This window comes from Pseudophryne corroboree, chromosome 6, assembly GCF_028390025.1.
Source record: "Pseudophryne corroboree isolate aPseCor3 chromosome 6, aPseCor3.hap2, whole genome shotgun sequence".
NCBI classification, from domain to species: domain Eukaryota; kingdom Metazoa; phylum Chordata; class Amphibia; order Anura; family Myobatrachidae; genus Pseudophryne; species Pseudophryne corroboree.
In genome coordinates this window covers 37,931,236-37,954,049 of record NC_086449.1, presented here as the reverse complement: position 1 = coordinate 37,954,049, position 22,814 = coordinate 37,931,236, and the positions used below count along the sequence as shown (strand labels likewise).

The 22,814-nt window shown below is 45.6% G+C and overlaps 1 long non-coding RNA gene and 2 other non-coding genes across 3 annotated transcripts; 2 read left to right on the top strand and 1 right to left on the bottom strand.

Moving 5' to 3' along the window:
* Positions 1-230: 230 nt before the first annotated feature.
* Positions 231-312, top strand: TRNAL-AAG (transfer RNA leucine (anticodon AAG)). Its single transcript has one exon. It is a non-coding gene; the product is annotated as a tRNA-Leu (tRNA).
* Positions 313-15,752: 15,440 nt separating this feature from the next.
* LOC134935997 (uncharacterized) lies at positions 15,753-20,866 on the bottom strand. Its single transcript, XR_010180434.1, has 3 exons — positions 20,367-20,866; positions 18,374-18,554; positions 15,753-17,540 (listed from the first exon to the last, which is right to left on the bottom strand). It is a non-coding gene; the product is annotated as an uncharacterized LOC134935997 (long non-coding RNA).
* On the top strand, positions 16,085-16,166 carry TRNAL-UAG (transfer RNA leucine (anticodon UAG)). The gene has a single exon. It is a non-coding gene; the product is annotated as a tRNA-Leu (tRNA).
* Positions 20,867-22,814: the final 1,948 nt, after the last annotated feature.

The window sequence follows — 22,814 nt, the reverse complement described above, 5'->3', positions numbered from 1 at the left end:
ACTATTTTCACTAAATTGCGTCATCATAGCCCCACCCCCACTTTGCAGTGCCAATAATGTGGGTAAAAGCGGGGGCGGGTCTACGAAGATGCAATTGCATCACCATGCCCCCGTACCGCCTCCCATGCCCCTTCTTGGGTGACATAGCTATTCCTTCAGCCAAAAAGTAGGTATGTCCCTCTCACAGAGCTGCAACACATGGAGTGAGACCAGCACACAGACCCACAGCTGGTAGCGTGGCCGAGCGGTCTAAGGCGCTGGATTAAGGCTCCAGTCTCTTCGGAGGCGTGGGTTCAAATCCCACCGCTGCCAAATATTTTTTTTCTCCACTTAATAAATAATATTGTCTTCAGTACAATTTTAATTAAATTTGATGTCTTTTTATTGTATTGAAAAAAAGTTGCAAATGTTTTTTCAATGGTTCTAGCAGACCAGAATGAAATAGACAACAAATGATTAAAAAAAATCAAAAAGAGCAGCTCTTGACTGTCTGGTGCTGTGGCTTAGTTGGTTAAAGCAGCAATTTGAAATACTGTCAAACACCACTAGCGCTAAGGTAAAATATCACCATAACATCCCTTTGGGGCTGAGTGACAGATCCTTTTCCTCTCAGGTGTGTCTCCCGTTCAAGTAGACAGTCTCGGATTCTCAAATATGGATGTCATAGAAAAGATAAAATGAACAACCAATGTGTAGTATGTAATATCACAGCCTAATGGTATACATGTGATGTCCTAAGATAAATGAAGTGGATTCAGAGCGTACCCCACTCACACTGGGAGTGGAGATTTCAAGCGTATCAAGGTTTCTTTTATTGCAATATCCTTCATTAATTCATATAGCCCCCAGAGGTATCAAGGAATAGGGTCACACTTAGACTTAATACTGGTAAAACTCTTGTAGCAGACAGTCGATGCGTACCCCAACACTCACACTTTGCAGGTGTGTTGTAAACATATAAAGGTATCTTTCTCTCTTTCAAGGGTAAGTTGAAACAAATGCGTACCGCCACTCACAATCTGAGACACTGTATGACTCCTATAAAGGTATCTTTCAATTTTCGTGTGAAGGTAACCACTGGGAAGTTCTAGTGTAGTCTCCCGACGTCGGTCATAAAGAAATGGAAACAAACCAATGTGTGACCAATTGTATCTATCAGGAGTATTCAGCAATTTCCTCCTAGTATGATATCCACTGATTTCAAACACCCTTCAGCACATATGAGTTAATGCGTACCCAAACACTCACACTCTGAAGTTAGGTGGTAACCATATAAAGGTATCTTTTGTGCCTCATTGCGTAATTAGCGGTAGTTAATATTGCGTACCCTGACTCACAATTTGATGTGTTTGGAGGACTCCTATCAAGGTATCTTTAGACTTCAGGTGGCCCATGCAGCTTAAATATTCAGATCATGTATTTTTCCGTTAACCCCAAAAAAAAGAAAAAATGGATGCTCTTACCACAATGAGTAAAAGAAAAGGGGTTACAGATTTTATTTAACAATACATGCCATGAAATATAAGTGGGGACAACCATGCACAAAGATGCACTGGGTGAATACAACTGGATAAAAACAGCAAAGAGAGATGGCACACTCTTGCAAAAAAACTTAACATAAAGAATAAAACAACAAAGTACAAGATAAAAAAATCCGGATAAAACAGCTACTCACACTCCTGTAAATCAACGCGTTTCAGCCCACATCTGGGCCTTTATCAAGATATATTGGAGTGTGTGAGTAGCCTGGTATTTAAAGGACACAGCGCCAATAAGGAGTGAGCAGGAAGTGACATCATAATTGCAGAAGGAATTTTTTTCCTATCTGCAGTTACATTCCCCTTGCTGTTTTTAATAAGCTATATGTTCTAAAGATCAATTTTTTTATATGTATAAAGATTCTCCTCACATAGTGTGAAAAATCTAACTAGAAACGTTAGAAACTGTGGTGTAACATCGCATGTTTCCACTTCCGGCGGAAGTGACATTACGGCATCACTGTGTTCATGGGAAATGTAGTAAACACTCTCAAGTCCGGCCACTCGTCGTTCATGGTTCAATCTGGACGGGAAATGACGTTGCGGCACCAAGCTGTTCATGGGAGATGTAGTTGTGTCTCACAAGTCCTGCCGTTCGTCACTCATGATCCGGTCTGGACAGGAAGTAATCTTGATGCCTCTTGGGAAATGTAGTATTTTTCCCTTACGGATTTAGATCGTTACCGGAAGTGGAGTTTTTTCACCCATTCAGCTGTTTAGGTGTCTTGGGAAATGTAGTTCTTTGCATGCCACACTTTGAGGATTTTGTATCGTGGAGTTCCCTGATTTGACTAGATAGTCAGATTCAACATATCTTCCATTGAATAATGTCATGATGTATTTAGTGCAATAGGTTCTAAAAAACAAGATCGCAGTCAGCATGTAACAGTGTAACAGTACACTTTCCATATTTTTGACATATATATGTAATAATCATAATAAAATTTTTTTTATATTAAAAGTGACATATAAAGTGCATTCAGTGTCTAATTTTTTTAAAATAGTGATGAACACATTCCCGTTATTAGGGTTATGTAGTTAAATAACCAAGTGTCCATATAATACATAAGTGCTCAATTCCTAACTAGATATTGGTAGAGTGTTCCTCTGTGAATACAAACTTTTATAAAGTTTATATTGGTTATTTGTTATAGTGATAAATGTGCAAAAATGGTGACCAATACCCCATTATTTAGATATTTAAATATATTATTTTATAGGTGTCTAGCTTCATATCTACCATTAAGTGCTTCCTATAACTGGCAATTTGTGAGTGAGTCCCTAATCAGGGTCTATATTTCATAAATTCTGTGTGCGGACACTTCAAATAGAGGCAACATGATAGAAGATTACATAAACCATTTGATCTCGAAGTCGCTGTTAAGGCCTGTGGGATCTAATGTGTTATAATTGAAGATCAGACTCATCTCAGTTTTCGCTAGTAGGGTTGCGGTGTTACTAGTACGTATGTTCCCCTTAATGTGTCTTAATCCATAAAACCCAGAGACTTCGGAAACACGGCAGCCATGTTTAAGCTTAAAATGGGCTGATAGAGAATGGGTTTCGAGACCTTTTTTGATATTACGGACGTGTTCACCCAGTCTGGTTTTTAATGGGCGCGATGTTCGTCCGATATAAGTCAAATTACAATTACAGGTGACAGCATAAATCACATTACTAGTGTCGCATGTAATGAAATCTCTTATTTCCACTATTTTTTCATTGATGGTTACTTTTTCAATTTTACTGGATCCCCCACTTTTAATGCTTCTACAGCCCATGCAGTTGCCGCACCTGAAAAAGCCCTTAGATCTTATTCTGGATGGTGGTAGTTGGGTGTGCAGAGTGCTGGAAACTAGTTTTGATTTGAGATTAGGGGCCCTGCGGTAAATATGGACCGGTCTATCTGGTGCCAAGGGGCCAATGACCGGGTCATTTTTAACCAGGTTCCAGTGTTTTTTTATAATTTTTTCAATCGATCTATGCTGGGAGGTAAAGTCTGTAATGAAGGCCCATTCATATTTTTTGTCTTTTATTTTTTTCCTATTGTCTGTGTGGAGAAGATCCCTGCGATCTATTCTGTTAACCTCTTCCAGGACATTGTTGATGGTATCACGATTGTATCCACAGGCCTCAAACTTTCGTGATAATGTGGATGCCTGTTGTTGAAAAGTAGTATTTTCACTACAATTTCTTTTGAGTCTTTTTAATTGCCCAACTGGGATCGAGTTAAGCCAGCTTTCATGATGGCAACTGTTTGTGGAAATATATGTCCCAGAGTCTGTAGGTTTTGAAAATGTTTTGGTGTTGATTATGCCATCCTTGATATATACTGTTATATCGAGGAAGTTAACTGAATTTTGATCAATTTGAAAAGTCAAATTGATATTCTTATCATTAGAATTAAGATAATGGCAGAAGGCGTTCAGGGTGTCGATATTGCCCCGCCAAATGAAAAAAACGTCATCTATGTATCGGACATAGGACACCAGGCTCGACCCGAGCACGTCGGAGGACCAGATGGTTGTGGCCTCCCACAGCCCCAAAAAGAGGTTGGCGTAACTCGGGGCGAACCTGGTGCCCATCGCCGTGCCAGTCTTTTGGAGATAATACTGATCTTTGAAAAGAAAAAAATTATTTTCAAGAATGAATTGAACCCCTTCAATGATAAATTCCTTGATGTCCTCTGAGAGATCTGAAGCATCAAGGAAATGTTTCACTGCCTCTATACCAAAATCATGTTTTATGATGGTATAGAGTGAGGTGACGTCAGCCGTCACCAAAAAACTGCCCTCCTCCCATTTGATGGTTGCCAAGGTTCCCAAGAAATCCTTGGTGTCCCTCAAGTGGGATTTATTAGATAGGACCAACGGTTGGAGAACATGATCTATTACTTGCGATAGATTTGCAGTCAGGGAATCTACTCCCGAAATTATCGGCCTACCCGGTGGGTCCACCAAGCTTTTGTGGACCTTTGGGAGGATGTACAATACTGGAGTAATTGGGTTCTCCACTAGAATGAAACAGGATTCTTTATTACTCAAAGTCCCCATTTTTTCATATTTCTCGATCATGAGCTTTAATTTGGTTTTGACCTGTTCAGTGGGGTTGTTCCTAAGTTTTTTATAAACAGATGAATCGTTAAGTTGTCTGAACACTTCGTTCTCGTATTTTATAGTGTCCAACAAGACGATCCCCCCCCCCTTGTCTGCAGGTTTAATGATGAAGGACCCTGACTTCTTTAAATCGCCCAGTGCCTTTCTTTCTTTTGTTGTTAAATTGGATGTTTTTTTTGGGCGACACTGTAATTTAGCTAAATCACTTATAACTAATTTAGAGAAGGATTCCAAAAGGGGCCCTTGCACGTGTTTTGGAAAAAAGATTGACTTGGGTCTATAAGGGGTAAGTGGTGGGGGATCTATTGGTTCACTGCTGTTATCATGGCTGGCAAAGAATTTTTTAACAGTTAGCTTCCTCACGTATTTTTGAACATCCACATAAAGATCAAATGGGTGGATGTAATTGCTTGGGGCGTATTTCAGGCCCTTTTCAAGCACTGAAATTTCATTTGCAGTTAAAGTATGTGAACTTAGATTAAATATTTTCACCTTTTTTAAAGAATCATTGAATTCCATAGTGTTTGTATCGGACTCTGGTATCTGTGTCTCGCTGGTAGCTAGAACTTCAGTGGGGCTCTTTTTATTCTTTCTTTTATTCTTTTTATGTTTTCTCCAACCGTTGGTCCTATCTAATAAATCCCACTTGAGGGACACCAAGGATTTCTTGGGAACCTTGGCAACCATCAAATGGGAGGAGGGCAGTTTTTTGGTGACGGCTGACGTCACCTCACTCTATACCATCATAAAACATGATTTTGGTATAGAGGCAGTGAAACATTTCCTTGATGCTTCAGATCTCTCAGAGGACATCAAGGAATTTATCATTGAAGGGGTTCAATTCATTCTTGAAAATAATTTTTTTCTTTTCAAAGATCAGTATTATCTCCAAAAGACTGGCACGGCGATGGGCACCAGGTTCGCCCCGAGTTACGCCAACCTCTTTTTGGGGCTGTGGGAGGCCACAACCATCTGGTCCTCCGACGTGCTCGGGTCGAGCCTGGTGTCCTATGTCCGATACATAGATGACGTTTTTTTCATTTGGCGGGGCAATATCGACACCCTGAACGCCTTCTGCCATTATCTTAATTCTAATGATAAGAATATCAATTTGACTTTTCAAATTGATCAAAATTCAGTTAACTTCCTCGATATAACAGTATATATCAAGGATGGCATAATCAACACCAAAACATTTTCAAAACCTACAGACTCTGGGACATATATTTCCACAAACAGTTGCCATCATGAAAGCTGGCTTAACTCGATCCCAGTTGGGCAATTAAAAAGACTCAAAAGAAATTGTAGTGAAAAATAAGAATTTACTTACCGATAATTCTATTTCTCGGAGTCCGTAGTGGATGCTGGGGTTCCTGAAAGGACCATGGGGGATAGCGGCTCCGCAGGAGACAGGGCACAAAAGTAAAGCTTTTACAGGTCAGGTGGTGTGTACTGGCTCCTCCCCCTATGACCCTCCTCCAGACTCCAGTTAGGTACTGTGCCCGGACGAGCGTACACAATAAGGGAGGATTTTGAATCCCGGGTAAGACTCATACCAGCCACACCAATCACACCGTACAACTTGTGATCTAAACCCAGTTAACAGTATGATAACAGAGGAGCCTCTGAAAGATGGCTTCCTAAACAATAACCCGAATTAGTTAACAATAACTATGTACAAGTATTGCAGATAATCCGCACTTGGGATGGGCGCCCAGCATCCACTACGGACTCCGAGAAATAGAATTATCGGTAAGTAAATTCTTATTTTCTCTATCGTCCTAAGTGGATGCTGGGGTTCCTGAAAGGACCATGGGGATTATACCAAAGCTCCCAAACGGGCGGGAGAGTGCGGATGACTCTGCAGCACCGAATGAGAGAACTCCAGGTCCTCCTTTGCCAGGGTATCAAATTTGTAAAAATTTACAAACGTGTTCTCCCCTGACCACGTAGCTGCTCGGCAGAGTTGTAATGCCGAGACCCCTCGGGCAGCCGCCCAAGATGAGCCCACCTTCCTTGCGGAATGGGCCTTAACAGATTTAGGCTGTGGCAGGCCTGCCACAGAATGTACAAGTTGAATTTTGTTACAAATCCAACGAGCAATCGACTGCTTAGAAGCAGGTGCACCCAACTTGTTGGGTGCATACAGTATAAACAGCGAGTCAGATTTTCTGACTCCAGCCGTCCTTTAAATGTATATTTTTAAGGCTCTGACAACGTCCAACAACTTGGAGTCCTTCAAGTCGTCTGTAGCCGCAGGCACTACAATAGGCTGGTTCAGGTGAAACGCTGATACCACCTTAGGGAGAAAATGCGGACGCGTCCGCAGCTCTGCCCTATGTCGAATGGAAAATTAAATAAGGGCTTTTATAAAACAAAGCCGCCAGTTCAGATACTCTCCCGGCCGAAGCCAGGGCCAGTAACATAGTCACTTTCCATGTGAGATATTTCAAATCCACATTCTTTAGTGGTTCAAACCAATTGGATTTGAGGAAATCTAAAACTACATTTAGATCCCACGGTGCCACCTTAGGCACCACAGGAGGCTGTATATGCAGTATTCCTTTGATAAAAATCTGGACCTCAGGGACTGAGGCCAATTCTTTTTGGAAGAATATTGATAGGGCCGAAATTTGAACCTTAATAGATCCCAATTTGAGACCCATAGACAATCCTGATTGCAGGAAATGTAGGAAAACGACCCAGTTGAAATTCCTCCATCGGAGCACTCCGCTGCTCGCACCACGCAACATATTTTCGCCAAATACGGCGATAATGCTTCGCGGTGACTTCCTTCCTTGCCTTTATCAAGGTAGGAATGACTTCTTCTGGAATGCCTTTTCCTTTTAGGATCTGGCATTCAAACGCCATGCCGTCAAACGCAGCCGCGGTAAGTCTTGAAAAAGACAAGTACCCTGCTGAAGCAGGTCCCTTCTCAGAAGTAGAGGCCACGGATCGTCCGTGACCATCTCTTGAAGTTCCGGGTACCAAGTCCTTCTTGGCCAATCCGGAGCCACTAGTCTTACTCCTCTTTGCCGTATAATCCTCAATACCTTTGGTATGAGAGGCAGAGGAGGAAACACATATACCGACTGGTACACCCAAGGTGTTACCAGCGCGTCCACAGCTATTGCCTGCGGATCTCTTGACCTGGCGCAATACCTGTCCAGTGTTTTGTTGAGGCGAGACGCCATCATGTCCACCATTGGTTTTACCCAACGGTTTAATAGCATGTGGAAAACTTCTGGATGAAGTCCCCACTCTCCCGGGTGAAGGTCGTGTCTGCTGAGGAAGTCTGCTTCCCAGTTGTCCACGCCCGGGATGAATACTGCTGACAGTGCTATCACGTGATTCTCCGCCCAGCGAAGGATCCTGGCAGCTTCTGCCATTGCCCTCCTGCTTCTTGTGCCGCCCTGTCTGTTTACATGGGCGACTGCCGTGATGTTGTCCGACTGGATCAACACCGGTCTTCCTTGAAGCAGAGGTTCCGCCTGGCTTAGAGCATTGTAGATTGCTCTTAGTTCCAGAATGCTTATGTGAAGAGACTTTTTCAGGCTCGACCACACTCCCTGGAAATTTCTTCCCTGTGTGACTGCTCCCCAGCCTCTCAGGCTGGCCTCCGTGGTCACCAGGATCCAATCCTGCATGCCGAATCTGCGGCCCTCCAATAGATGAGCCTCCTGCAACCACCACAGAAGGGATACCCTTGTCCTCGGCGACAGGGTTATCCGCAGGTGCATCTGAAGATGCGACCCTGACCATTTGTCCAACAGATCCCTTTGCATGGAATCTGCCGAAAGGGATTGCTTCGTAAGAAGCTACCATTTTTTCCCAGGACTCTTGTGCATTGATGTACAGACACCTTTCCTGGTTTTAGGAGGTTCCTGACCAGGTCAGATAACTCCTTGGCTTTTTCTTCGGGAAGAAAAACCTTTTTCTGAACTGTGTCCAGAATCATCCCCAGGAACAGCAGACGAGTTGTCGGCATTAATTGGGATTTTGGAATATTCAGAATCCATCCGTGCTGCTTTAGCACCTCTTGAGATAGTGCTAAACCCATCTCTAGCTGTTCTCTGGACCTTGCCCTTATTAGGAGATCGTCCAAGTATGGGATAATTAATACGCCTTTTCTTCGAAGAAGAAATATTATCTCGGCCATTACCTTTGTAAAGACCCGAGGTGCCGTGGACAAACCAAACGGCAGCGTCTGAAACTGATAGTGACAGTTTTGTACAACGAACCTGAGGTACCCCTGGTGTGAGGGGTAATTGGAACGTGGCAATACGCATCCTTGATGTCCAAGGATACCATAAAGTCCCCTTCTTCCAGGTTCGCTATCACTGCTCTGAGTGACTCCATCTTGAACTTGAACTTCTTTATGTACAGGTTCAAGGACTTCAGATTTAGAATAGGCCTTACCGAGCCATCCGGCTTCGGTACCACAAAAAGAGTGGAATAATACCCCTTCCCTTGTTGTAGAAGAGGTACCTTGACTATCACCTGCTGAGAATACAGCTTGTGAATGGCTTCCAAAACCGTCTCCCTTTCTGAGGGGGACGTTGGTAAAGCAGACTTCAGGAAACGGCGAGGTGGCTCTGTCTCTAATTTCAACCTGTACCCCTGAGATATTATCTGCAGGATCCAGGGATTTACCTGCGAGTGAGCCCACTGCGCGCTGTAATTCTTGAGACGACCGCCTACCGCCCCCGAGTCCGCTTGCGAAGCCCCAGCGTCATGCTGAGGCTTTTGTAGAAGCCGGGGAGGGCTTCTGTTCCTGGGAAGGAGCTGCCTGTTGCTGTCTCTTCCCTCGTCCTCTGCCTCGTGGCAGATATGAATAGCCCTTTGCTCTCTTATTTTTAAAGGAACGAAAGGGCTGCGGTTGAAAGGTCGGTGCCTTTTTCAGTTGGGGAGTGACTTGAGGTAGAAAGGTGGATTTCCCGGCCGTAGCCGTGGCCACCAAATCCGATAGACCGACCCCAAATAACTCCTCTACGCATCGCCTGTCCACTGTCGTGTCCATAAAGCTCTTCTGGCCGAAATGGACATAGCACTTACCCGTGATGCCAGTGTGCAGATATCTCTCTGTGCATCACGCATATAAAGAAATGCATCCTTTATTTGTTCTAACGACAGTAAAATATTGTCCCTGTCCAGGGTATCAATATTTTCGATCAGGGACTCTGACCAAACTACCCCAGCACTGCACATCCAGGCAGTCGCAATAGCTGGTCGTAGTATAACACCTGCATGTGTGTATATACCTTTTTGGATATTTTCCATCCTCCTATCTGATGGATCTTTAAGTGCGGCCGTCTCAGGAGAGGGTAACGCCACTTGTTTTGATGAGCGTGTTAGCGCTTTGTCCACCCTAGGAGGTGTTTCCCAGCGCTCCCTAACCTCTGGCGGGAAAGGGTATAAAGCCAATAACTTCTTTGAAATTAGCAGTTTTTTATCGAGGCACCCCACGCTTCATCACACACGTCATTTAATTCTTCTGATTCGGTAAAAACTACTGGTAGTTTTTTCACACCCCACATAATACCCTGTTTAGTGGTACCTGTAGTATCAGCTAAATGTAACATCTCCTTTATTGCCAAAATCATATAACGTGTGGCCCTACTGGAAAATACGGTTGATTCGTCACCTTCACCACCGGAATCAGTGCCTGTGTCTGGGTCTGTGTCGACCGACTGAGGCAAGGGGCGTTTTACAGCCCCTGACGGTGTTTGAGGCGCCTGGACAGGCACTAATTGAGTGTCCGGCCGCCTCATGTCGGCAAACGACTGCTTAAGCGAGTTGACGCTATCCCGTAATTCCACAAATAAAGGCATCCATTCTGGTGTCGACCCCCTAGAAGGTGACATCCTCTTATTTGGCAATTGCTCCGCCTCCACACCAATAACGTCCTCATACATGTCGACACACACGTACCGACACACAGCAGACACACAGGGAATGCTCTATACGAAGACAGGACCCACTAGCCCTTTGGGGAGACAGAGGGAGAGTCTGCCAGCACACACCAAAAAGCGCTATATATGACAGGGATAGCCTTATGATTAAGTGCTCCCTTATAGCTGCTTTTATATTAATATATTGCCATTTATTTTGCCCCCCCTCTCTGTTATACCCTGTTTCTGTAGTGCAGTGCAGGGGAGAGACCTGGGAGCCTTCCTGACCAGCGGAGCTGTGACAGAAAATGGCGCCGTGTGCTGAGGAGATAGGCCCCGCCCCTTTTCCGGCGGGCTCGTCTCCCGCTATTTAGTACATTTAGGCAGGGGTAAATATCTCCATATAGCCTCTGGGGCTATATGTGAGGTATTTTTAGCCTTTTTAAAGGTTTTCATTTGCCTCCCAGGGCGCCCCCCCCCAGCGCCCTGCACCCTCAGTGACTGCCGTGTGAAGTGTGCTGAGAGGAAAATGGCGCACAGCTGCAGTGCTGTGCGCTACCTTAAGAAGACTGCAGGAGTCTTCAGCCGCCGATTCTGGACCTCTTCTTGCTTCAGCATCTGTGAGGGGGCCGGCGGCGTGGCTCCGGTGACCATCCAGGCTGTACCTGTGATCGTCCCTCTGGAGCTTCATGTCCAGTAGCCAAGAAGCCAATCCATCCTGCACGCAGGTGAGTTCACTTCTTCTCCCCTCTGTCCCTCGTTGCAGTGATCCTGTTGCCAGCAGGAATCACTGTAAAATAAAAAACCTAAGCTAAACTCTCTAAGCAGCTCTTTATGAGAGCCACCTAGAATTGCACCCTTCTCGGCCGGGCACAAAAATCTAACTGGAGTCTGGAGGAGGGTCATAGGGGGAGGAGCCAGTACACACCACCTGACCTGTAAAAGCTTTACTTTTGTGCCCTGTCTCCTGCGGAGCCGCTATCCCCCATGGTCCTTTCAGGAACCCCAGCATCCACTTAGGACGATAGAGAAATACTACTTTTCAACAACAGGCATCCACATTATCACGAAAGTTTGAGGCCTGTGGATACAATCGTGATACCATCAACAATGTCCTGGAAGAGGTTAACAGAATAGATCGCAGGGATCTTCTCCACACAGACAATAGGAAAAAAATAAAAGACAAAAAATATGAATGGGCCTTCATTACAGACTTTACCTCCCAGCATAGATCGATTGAAAAAATTATAAAAAAACACTGGAACCTGGTTAAAAATGACCCGGTCATTGGCCCCTTGGCACCAGATAGACCGGTCCATATTTACCGCAGGGCCCCTAATCTCAAATCAAAACTAGTTTCCAGCACTCTGCACACCCAACTACCACCATCCAGAATAAGATCTAAGGGCTTTTTCAGGTGCGGCAACTGCATGGGCTGTAGAAGCATTAAAAGTGGGGGATCCAGTAAAATTGAAAAAGTAACCATCAATGAAAAAATAGTGGAAATAAGAGATTTCATTACATGCGACACTAGTAATGTGATTTATGCTGTCACCTGTAATTGTAATTTGACTTATATCGGACGAACATCGCGCCCATTAAAAACCAGACTGGGTGAACACGTCCGTAATATCAAAAAAGGTCTCGAAACCCATTCTCTATCAGCCCATTTTAAGCTTAAACATGGCTGCCGTGTTTCCGAAGTCTCTGGGTTTTATGGATTAAGACACATTAAGGGGAACATACGTACTAGTAACACCGCAACCCTACTAGCGAAAACTGAGATGAGTCTGATCTTCAATTATAACACATTAGATCCCACAGGCCTTAACAGCGACTTCGAGATCAAATAGTTTATGTAATCTTCTATCATGTTGCCTCTATTTGAAGTGTCCGCACACAGAATTTATGAAATATAGACCCTGATTAGGGACTCACTCACAAATTGCCAGTTATAGGAAGCACTTAATGGTAGATATGAAGCTAGACACCTATAAAATAATATATTTAAATATCTAAATAATGGGGTATTGGTCACCATTTTTGCACATTTATCACTATAACAAATAACCAATATAAACTTTATAAAAGTTTGTATTCACAGAGGAACACTCTACCAATATCTAGTTAGGAATTGAGCACTTATGTATTATATGGACACTTGGTTATTTAACTACATAACCCTAATAACGGGAATGTGTTCATCACTATTTTAAAAAAATTAGACACTGAATGCACTTTATATGTCACTTTTAATATAAAAATTTTTTTATTATGATTATTACATATATATGTCAAAAATATGGAAAGTGTACTGTTACACTGTTACATGCTGACTGCGATCTTGTTTTTTAGAACCTATTGCACTAAATACATCATGACATTATTCAATGGAAGATATGTTGAATCTGACTATCTAGTCAAATCAGGGAACTCCACGATACAAAATCCTCAAAGTGTGGCATGCAAAGAACTACATTTCCCAAGACACCTAAACAGCTGAATGGGTGAAAAAACTCCACTTCCGGTAACGATCTAAATCCGTAAGGGAAAAATACTACATTTCCCAAGAGGCATCAAGATTACTTCCTGTCCAGACCGGATCATGAGTGACGAACGGCAGGACTTGTGAGACACAACTACATCTCCCATGAACAGCTTGGTGCCGCAACGTCATTTCCCGTCCAGATTGAACCATGAACGACGAGTGGCCGGACTTGAGAGTGTTTACTACATTTCCCATGAACACAGTGATGCCGTAATGTCACTTCCGCCGGAAGTGGAAACATGCGATGTTACACCACAGTTTCTAACGTTTCTAGTTAGATTTTTCACACTATGTGAGGAGAATCTTTATACATATAAAAAAATTGATCTTTAGAACATATAGCTTATTAAAAACAGCAAGGGGAATGTAACTGCAGATAGGAAAAAAATTCCTTCTGCAATTATGATGTCACTTCCTGCTCACTCCTTATTGGCGCTGTGTCCTTTAAATACCAGGCTACTCACACACTCCAATATATCTTGATAAAGGCCCAGATGTGGGCTGAAACGCGTTGATTTACAGGAGTGTGAGTAGCTGTTTTATCCGGATTTTTTTATCTTGTACTTTGTTGTTTTATTCTTTATGTTAAGTTTTTTTGCAAGAGTGTGCCATCTCTCTTTGCTGTTTTTATCCAGTTGTATTCACCCAGTGCATCTTTGTGCATGGTTGTCCCCACTTATATTTCATGGCATGTATTGTTAAATAAAATCTGTAACCCCTTTTCTTTTACTCATTGTGGTAAGAGCATCCATTTTTTCTTTTTTTTTGGGGTTAACGGAAAAATACATGATCTGAATATTTAAGCTGCATGGGCCACCTGAAGTCTAAAGATACCTTGATAGGAGTCCTCCAAACACATTAAATTGTGAGTCAGGGTACGCAATATTAACTACCGCTAATTACGCAGTGAGGCACAAAAGATACCTTTATATGGTTACCACCTAACTTCAGAGTGTGAGTGTTTGGGTACGCATTAACTCATATGTGCTGAAGGGTGTTTGAAATCAGTGGATATCATACTAGGAGGAAATTGCTGAATACTCCTGATAGATACAATTGGTCACACATTGGTTTGTTTCCATTTCTTTATGACCGACGTCGGGATACTACACTAGAACTTCCCAGTGGTTACCTTCACACGAAAATTGAAAGATACCTTTATAGGAGTCATACAGTGTCTCAGATTGTGAGTGGCGGTACGCATTTGTTTCAACTTACCCTTGAAAGAGAGAAAGATACCTTTATATGTTTACAACACACCTGCAAAGTGTGAGTGTTGGGGTACGCATCGACTGTCTGCTACAAGAGTTTTACCAGTATTAAGTCTAAGTGTGACCCTATTCCTTGATACCTCTGGGGGCTATATGAATTAATGAAGGATATTGCCATAAAAGAAACCTTGATACGCTTGAAATCTCCACTCCCAGTGTGAGTGGGGTACGCTCTGAATCCACTTCATTTATCTTAGGACATCACATGTATACCATTAGGCTGTGATATTACATACTACACATTGGTTGTTCATTTTATCTTTTCTATGACATCCATATTTGAGAATCCGAGACTGTCTACTTGAACGGGAGACACACCTGAGAGGAAAAGGATCTGTCACTCAGCCCTAAAGGGATGTTATGGTGATATTTTACCTTAGCGCTAGTGGTGTTTGACAGTATTTCAAATTGCTGGTTTTCTATTTCTTGTTTTAAATGTGGTGACATTTATTTAGAAATCTGTTACACCTAAGCAGCTCAGCGCCAGTTAAGACCACCCCGACACACTTTGTTTCCATAGTTGGTTAAAGCGCCTGTCTAGTAAACAGGAGATCCTGAGTTCGAATCTCAGCAGTGCCTACATTTTATACATAGTAATTAAAAGGTCAGTCTGGAGCGTGAAAATATTGATAAGTAAAATGAATTTACCAGACTGATCAATTGAGTCTTGTAAGGAAAAATTAGCTGATAATAAACTTGCAGGCCAACCCTGTATCCACAGTTATACCGGCATGGGAAGCAGGGACGGATTAAGGTTTGTTGGGGCCAAATGGTCAGTAATGTATGCTGGAGATGTTATTAAAAAGTATATTGTGTAAATACTCCCAGCACCACAAGTGTGTTGAATACACTGCAGTGTCCAATGGTGGATTTCCCATTAGGCACATGCCTATGGTCACCACTTGCTGACGGTGGCACTGCTGGCTCCCATGCATTAGAACCCCAGTAGACTAATGGCCTGATGAAGACCCCTGGAGGCTGTGTGTTTCCCTTTTATTTCCTTTTCCACTATGGCAAATTGTGGTGCAGAAGGTGGGGTGAGGTAGGTGCTGCCTTGGTTGTCCAAAGACATCCTGACATAAAGGAGGAGGAGTTCTCAGTGATGTGATTTTAGGTGGGCAGCCAATGTCGGGTGGTGGACAGTTATGCTGTGCCCAGGGGCAGCCTGAATCCTTAATCTGCCCCCAGTAGTGGCCCCAGTTCACATTATATGTCACAGTACCACCCATGATGAGGATGTAGCTATGTGTGTGGTGGGGGCCACTGAACACCATTGAGACTATACTATTAATAGGATGTGTGTGTTTGTGTGAGGGAATGGATTCACTATAATATGTGTGAGGGGGGGGGGTAATGCTACTATACTGTATGCACTGATATTAATAAAGTGTGTGTGTGTGTGTGAGAGAGAGAGAGAGAGAGAGAGAGAGAGAGAGAGAGAAATGGTTAATATAATTTTTGCATGTGTTAGGGGAGTGTGCAGTATTAATATAAAGTGTGTGATATTAATGTGTGAGTGTGTGTGTGTTTGTGTGTGAGAGAGAGAGGGTTGGGACAAGGGAACGACCTCCAAGCTATTGTTAGTGGCAATTACTTATCTCTGATCGCAGAGAGGTGCACCTGGGAAAAGTACTAAGGTAAGAATACTATACATGTAGGAAACTACTTTCCAGTGTAAAGTTTTCTACATAGAAGTGGAGATTTCCCCATGCACAAAGCAGGTAGTGTGGCTGAGCAGTCTAAGGTGCTGGATTTAGGCTCCAGTCTCTCTGGAGGTGTGGGTTCGAATCCCATCACTGCCAGTATGTTTGTTTTTTGTAAAATTTTTTTACCCTAAATGGCAATTCTGTATGAATGCATCATCATTATTATTATTATTATTATTATAAAATAACAAACTGGAAGCCAATTACTTAAAATTAGACATGTCCTATGAGGAAAGGTGCAGCCTCTGCTAAGACGGAATGCCGACCAACAGGGACCATTCCCACTCATGGGGTGTCCACGATACCCATAGAGTGGGAATAGAACCTTTGGCAAGTGCAGTGAGCCACCGAGTCTTCTGCGTGGCGAACGCATCGGGACCGCAGGTGGCTTCGTGGCGCTCACACTCCCCCCTCCCCGCCGGCCATCTAAAAGCTGGAATCTCAGTGTCGGTATGGTGACTGGTGGTCTCCCAACAGTCGGTCACCCGAACCCAACACCTACATACAGTTCTTATTAACAATTTATTTTATTATAGGCATTGGAGTATGCAGACTAAAGTAAGAGGTATGAGACCCTCTTCCCATGACAGGGTAACCCCCCACCCCTTCCCCGGGACATAAACTACCATTTACCACCCCCCAATACATACACTACTCACCAGGACCTGGTAGCGGCCACTGCTGTTGTCTCCTCCTCAGTGTTGCTGGCTCCAAGGGAAGAGGCAGCCTCGCTTTCATTCCAAGATGGCCGATGTGAAGCTGCTCTGTTCATATGCAGCAGTTTCACATCAGCCATCCTGGTTTCAAAAAGAGACGGCCTCCTCCCTGGGATTCGGCTACACCCTTTGATTACTCACAGGTTATGTATCCTGCCTTAAAGCACATCTTGGTGGTGGAAACACTGCCTTGTACTGATAAATGGTTCCTAATTAAATGTTTTCTCGATATTGTATATAGGAACAAATTTTTTTTGTGTGGTGGTGGTGGGGGGGCTATTCAATTAGCAACAATGGCTGCAAGGGGCCCATGTTCGGACTGTTTTCCTGTCACTTCATGACCAACATCAGAGACAGAGGTACGCAGGATATGGTTGCCCATGTTGCAGGGGTTAAAGTGGAAGGGAACGAGTTGGAACTGAGTTCCACCACCTGTAGTGGTAGGAGGAACTAGTTCCACTACCTCCATTGCCCTGCACAGTAAAACCTGCCCCATCACCTAGATGATGCAGGTGGCGCTAGTTTTACTGACGCGTTGCAGCCACCTCCTTCTTCCTCAGGTCCTGGTGGCTTCATGGTCCTCCTCCATTTACAGTCCACCTCTCCTGACACATGCTGTGTCTGTTGGATAGCATTCATCCCCTCCTTAGGTCCAAGTGGCTTCATTTTCCAGCACGGCGTATGTTATATTATGCTGTCACCGCTGTTGAAGTGAAGAAGAATCTGTGCATCTTGAAGACAAGATGAGAGCAGGCTGGAGGAACAAGAGAGGTGTGAGGACACAGGTGGTGAGCTGCAGGGAGTGACAGAGGCGAAATGTGTATAAGGGGCACTACTGTGGGCAATATATGTATAAGCAGCACTACTGTGGTCATTATGTTTAAGGGGCACTACTATTGTGGGCAGGGCCGTTTCTAGCCAATTTGGCTCCCAGTGCCAGATTTAAAAATGCGCCCCCCCCCCCATTCACATAAGAAAAAATGTGCCCCCCCCCCCCCCCCCCCCCCCCCCCATAGATAGAAAGAGGAAAAGCATGCACGCGCCTCTCCCGGCAAGGAGGCGTGGCCTCGTTAAAATGGGCGTGGTTTTGTTAAGATGGGCGTGGCCTCATATGATCTCATCATCACGGCCACCACAGGAAAAAAAAAAAAAGTCCTCATTTTACACATTACAGCAGACACGCGACCCCATTTTACACAGCACGGTAGGCAAGTGTCCCCATTTTACACAGCACGGCAGGCAAGTGTCCCCATTTTACACATTGCGGCAGGCACGTGCCCCCAGTGCCGTAGCTACACATTTTAGTGCTGTGTGCAAGAAATAGCATCGGCGCCCCCCCCCAATATTTAAAACAGGGCCAGCGCGCATCGTAGGCACGCGCCAAAACTATAGGGGCATGGTTTCTAGGGGAAGAGGTGTGACCACAAAATATTACCAATTCATATTACGCTGCACAGTAGTCTCCAGTACTCAAATTACACCGCACAGTAGCGTCACTACACACTTTACACCAGATAGAGTCCCATTTTACACATTACTCCAGGTAGAGAAATATAAAATAACATTCTTGTTTTATACATCACTCACCACCCCAAGCTCTGTGACTGACGGCAGGTGGGGAAAAGGTCACCGGAGGTCTGACTCCGGACTCACTGGGCTGCTGCTGCACTGTGAGCTGGAATGCCTCCTCCTCAACCCCCATGTCATCATGTCTCTCCCTAGAGACACTGCAGGGGGGCGGAGCATCAGATCCAGGAGAAAGGTGGCGCTGTTATACAGAGGGAGCAAGAAGGAATGAGAGAGTGTTATACAGACGCAGAGAGGCGGAAGAAGAGGTGGTATACAGAGAAGGAGACGAGAAAGGAGAGAGTGTTATACGAAGGGAGCATGGAGGAAGGAAAGAGTGTTATATGGAGGGAGCGCGGAGGATGGAGAGAGTGTTAAACAGAGAGAGTTATACAGAGGGAGAGAAGATGAAGGAGAGAGAGTGTTATACAGAGGGAGAGACGAGGAAGAGTGTTATACGGAGGGAGCGCGGAGAGGGTGTTATACAGAGGCAGAGAGGAGGAAGGAGAGAGAGGCGGAAGAAGAGGTGTTATACAGAGAAGGAGACGAGAAAGGAGAGAGTGTTATACGAAGAGAGCATGGAGGAAGGAGAGAGTGTTATACAGAGAGAGAGAGGGGAGGAAGTAGAGAGTTATACAGAGGGAGAGAAGAGGAAGAAGAGGGTGTTATAAAGAGGGAGAGAAGATGAAGGAGAGAGAGTGTTATACAGAGGCAGAGACGAGGAAGAGGGTGTTATACGGAGGGAGCACGGAGGAAGGAGAGAGTGTTATACGGAGGGAGCGCGGAGAGGGTGTTATACAGAGGGAAAGAAGAGGAAGGAGAGAGTGTTATACAGAGGGAGAGAGAAGGAAGGAGAGGGTGTTATACAGATGGAACGAGGAGGAAGGAGAGGGTGTTATACAGGGGGAGAGATAAGATAGGGGAAGTGTTATACAGGGTAAGAGATAAGGTAGGGGAGAGTTATACAGGGTGAGAGATAAGGTGGGGGAGAGTGTAATATGGCGGGAGAGATTTTATGGGGAGAGTGTTATACAGGCGGAGATATACGATAGGGGAGATTATACAGGGGGGAGATAAGATAGCGGAGCGTGTTATACAAGAAGGTGAGAGATAAGGTAGGGGATAGTGTTATATAGGGTGAGAGATAAGGTAGGGGAGCGTGTTATACAGGGGGAGAAAGAAGGTAGGGGTGAGTTACACAGGTGGAGTGATAAGGTAGGGGTGAGAATTACACAGGGGGGAGATAAGGTAGGGGGAGAATTACACAGGGGGAGAGATAAGGTAGGGGAAGTGTTACACAGGGGGAGAGATAAGGTAGGGGGAGAGTTAAACAGGGGGAGAGATAAGGTAGGGGGAGAGTTACACAGGGGGAGAGATAAGGTAGGGGGAGAGTTACACAGGGTGAGAGATAAGGTAGGGGGAGAGTTACACAGGGTGAGAGATAAGGTAAGGGTGAGAATTACACAGGGGGGGTGTTACACAGGGGGAGAGATAAGGTGGGGGGAGGGTTACACATGGGGAGAGATAAGGTAGGGGGCAGAGTTACACAGGGGGAGAGATAAGGTAGGGGAAGTGTTATACAGGGGGAGAGATAAGGTAGGGGGGAGAGTTATACAGGGGGAGAGGGTTACACTTGGGGAGAGATAAGGTAGGGGAAGTGTTACACAGGGGGAGAGATAAGGTAGGGGGGAGAGTTATATAGGGGGAGAGGGTTACACTTGGGGAGAGATAAGGTAGGGGAAGTGTTACACAGGGGGAGAGATAAGATAGGGGCGAGAGTTACACAGGGGGAGAGATAAGGTAGGGGGGGGGAGTTACACAGGGGGAGAGATAAGGTAGGGGGAGAGTTACACAGGGGGAGAGATAAGGTAGGGGGGAGAGTTACACAGGGGGAGAGATAAGGTAGAGGCGAGAGTGTTACACAGGGGGAGAGATAAGAAAGATAAGAGAGAGGAGAGAGTGTTATACAGAGGTAGAGATGAAGGAGAGAGCTGGAAGAGAGTGACAGACTTACACACTTCCTGTCACCTCTGCTCCTCCGGAGTGTGGGCCTTCTGTCTGTAACGTCTGCCTGAGCTTGGCTCCGCCCCCTGACAGCCGGAGAGCTCAGCTCCCAGCAGTGAGGGCTGTCTCTCTGTCTCCTCTCCTGCAGTGCTGCGCTGTGGGGCCGGCAGTTGGTTCTATATCGGAGTGGCTGAAGGGACCTTGTGACGTATTGAGGGGAGGGGCTACGTCACCAGGGGGAGGAGCTACGGACGAACAGGGTACCCGAAAAGTTCGCTCGCCACGCTTCGGGCACGGTGGCTCGCTCCGCTCCGCTTCGCTCACCACCTAATTACTAAAGGTAATAGTTGGTGGCGTGGATAATAGAAAACGAACTATCCCGCTAGCCTAGCTCCTCCCCCTTGCGTCGTAACTCCTCCCCCTTACGGAAAAGGTCCCTTAGCCCACTTGATTCTAGCATCTACCATAGTAAGAGCGCGGGGGCAGCATCACATGCCGAACCCACGCTGACTGAGTGATGAAACAGGAAATAAACTACAGCTTCCTGCAGCAAGGGCTGCTGGGAGCTGTAGTTTATTTCCTGTTTCTTCACTCGTGCGGAGCTGCGGTGCGGTGGGCGCCTCCTGGGTCCTGGTAGATTAATTCTTATTGAGCGGCCGTGCGGGTGGTGATGCCGGATGGTGCGCCTACAGTGAATATGCGCTGTGGGCAAGGCACCATCGGCACACACCTAGTTACGGCCCTGCGTGCCCCCATTTTACACATTGCAGCAGGAAAGTGTCCCCATTTTACACATTGCGGCAGGCACGTGCCCCCATTTTACGCATTGCGGCAGGAAAGTGTCCCCATTTTACACATTGCGGCAGGCACATGCCCCCATTTTACACAGTACGGCAGGCAAGTGTCCCCATTTTACATATTGCGGCAGGCACGTGCCCCCATTTTACACAGTACAACATGCAAGTGTCCCCATTTCACACATTCCGGCAGGCAAGAGTCCCCATTTTACACATTCCGGCAGACAGGTGTCCCCATTTTACTCAGTACGGCAGGTGGTGGTGGGGGGGAGGGAGGGAGAGAGAGGGAGAGGGGCTAACTTACATTTGAAGCGGTTCTTCCCGCTCTTCAGCTGCCTCTCCCTCGTTTGCGCGGCTCCCCTTTCTCCCTCCTCCCGAGTGCCCAGCTCGGGGGGGCGGGGTTTCGCGGAATGACGCTATTGCGTCGTGAAGTCACGACGCAAACGCGTCATTCCGCGAAACCCCGCCCCCCGAGCTGGGCACTCGGGAGAAGAGGGGAGGGGGGATTCAAAGTGCTGAAGAAGTGCCGCGGCAGGCGCCCCGTGAGGTTGCACGGCTCGCCCGCCGCAAGAAACGGCACTGATTGTGGGCATTATGTGTAAGGAGCAATACAACTGTGGGCATTATGTGTAAGGGGCACTACTACTGTACTGTGGGAATGGTGTATAAGGGGTGTATATAATCGGCACTACTGTGTGGCATAACATGTATAGAGGGTACCATTGTGTAGTGCAATGTGAATAAAAGGCACTACTAAGTGACATAACCTGAATAAGGGGCATTACTATGTGGTGTAATATGAATAAGGGGCACTATATGTGGTGTAATGTGAATAAGATTGTGCTTCTAGTGTGGTGTGATTTGAATTGGGGGATTATGTGACCATGCTGCTTCTTTGTGAGATCAATGTGCCTTTATAAAGTATGGGAAGTATGGCACTAATGTACAGTTTGCAGGGGGGGTGCCGAAAACATTAGCACTGGCCCAGGCTCCGCTTAATGTGTGTGTGTAGGGGGGGTGGCTGGTGATAAGTGGTGGCGTAAATGAGTTCCACCACCAGTCCAGGACCACTTTAAGCACTGCCATGATGGCTTACCGTAATCAGCAGTGACGTGCACGGCCGAACATTACCGCCAGCTGAATACCCTCTTAGCTCCCACCAACTTTTCTTTACTTCCATATTTCTCTAACGTCCTAAGTGGATGCTGGGGACTCCGTCAGGACCATGGGGAATAGCGGCTCCGCAGGAGACAGGGCACAAAAATAAAGCTTTAGGATTAGGTGGTGTGTACTGGCTCCTCCCCCTATGACCCTCCTCCAAGCCTCAGTTAGGTTTTTGTGCCCGTCCGAGCAGGGTGCAATCTAGGTGGCTCTCCTAAAGAGCTGCTTAGAAAAAGTTTTTAGGTTTTTTATTTTCAGTGAGTCCTGCTGGCAACAGGCTCACTGCATCGAGGGACTTAGGGGAGAGAATTTCAACTCACCTGCGTGCAGGATGGATTGGATTCTTAGGCTACTGGACACCATTAGCTCCAGAGGGAGTCGGAACACAGGTCTCACCCTGGGGTTCGTCCCGGAGCCGCGCCGCCGACCCCCCTTACAGATGCTGAAGATTGAAGGTCCGGAAACAGGCGGCAGAAGGCTCTTCAGTCTTCATGAAGGTA